A 1,319-nucleotide genomic window follows, 5' to 3' on the forward strand; every position below is an offset into this window, starting at 1 on the left:
AACCACCAAGCTTATGGTTAACAACCATACACACTAACCAAGTGAGCTAGTAAAGAAATGTGACACTCAAAATTAACATGATTAATATTGGTAAACAATTGAACCATTGACCTTCTGCTAAACAACCATATGATCAAACCAATTCAATTATTCAAGAATAGGAACCCTACTTCTAATTGTTAAACCTTGAGTTTTGATGACATCATTAGTTTATACGATCCTAAACAATATGATCATCTTCACAAAAGTGGGCTTGAACCTCAACTGAGCCATACGCTCTAACCCACTGATCTACTGAAGAAATGTAATGTAATTTACTTGATTGATACTGGTAACCACCTTGGACCAATAACCTTATGGTTAAGGGCCATATGCCCTAACTAACTGAGCTATTGAACCAAAGTGTTAACACTTGATTGATAGTAGTAACCACCTTAGACCAGAGACCTTATGGTTAAGGGCTATACCCTCTAACCAACCATGGACCTTATATTTAAGGTCTATATGCTCTAACCAAATGAGCTATTGAAGGAATGTAAAGGTAGTTTACTTGATTGATACTTGTAACCACCTTTGACCATCGCCTTATGGTTAACAACTAATAACCGCTCCAAGGTGGGCTTGAACCACCGACCTTATGATTAACAGCCATACGCTCTAACCAACTGAGCTATTGAAGCAACATATCATAATTTGACTAAACGTAAACACACATTATTAATTTTGATAAGGATATTGTACAGTTCACCTTATGGTTAACGATTATTTGGTCAAACTAATTTAGCTATTCAAAAAGGGGATACGTAATTGTAATTCGTAATCCGTGAACTTAAATGACATCAAAAGTAGTGCACTTGAACCCCAACTATATATTCTCAATTTCAATCTAAAGATGTAATCAAACTGATAAAATATATCATGACCAATCTTGGTGATTTTTATCACCACTCCAAGTTGCGCTTGAAACACCAAGCTTATGGTTAACAACCTTATGCTCTAACAAACTGAGATACTAAAGAAATGTGACACTCTAACTAACGTGATTGATATTGGTAACCAATTGAACCATTGACTTTGTGCTTAACAACCATATGATCAAACCAATTGAAATATTCAAGAATGGGAACCCTACTTCTAATTACTAAACCTTGAGTTTCGATGACATCATTAGTTTATAGGATCCTAAACAATATGACCGTCTTCACAAAAGTGGGCTTGAACATCAAGTGTTCAAGCTACTGAGGTAATGTAGTGTAATTTATTTGATTGATACTGGTAACCATCTTCGACCATTGACCTTACCGTTGACAACAAATGAC

At 35.3% G+C, this 1,319-nt stretch overlaps 1 non-coding gene across 1 annotated transcript; it reads right to left on the reverse strand.

Moving 5' to 3' along the window:
• Positions 1–606: 606 nt before the first annotated feature.
• Positions 607–680, reverse strand: TRNAN-GUU (transfer RNA asparagine (anticodon GUU)). Its single transcript has one exon. It is a non-coding gene; the product is annotated as a tRNA-Asn (tRNA).
• Positions 681–1,319: the final 639 nt, after the last annotated feature.

This window comes from Azolla caroliniana, unplaced genomic scaffold, assembly GCF_043228905.1.
Source record: "Azolla caroliniana isolate FFs.n. ecotype wild unplaced genomic scaffold, voAzoCaro1.0.p SCAF_20, whole genome shotgun sequence".
NCBI classification, from domain to species: Eukaryota; Viridiplantae; Streptophyta; class Polypodiopsida; order Salviniales; family Salviniaceae; genus Azolla; species Azolla caroliniana.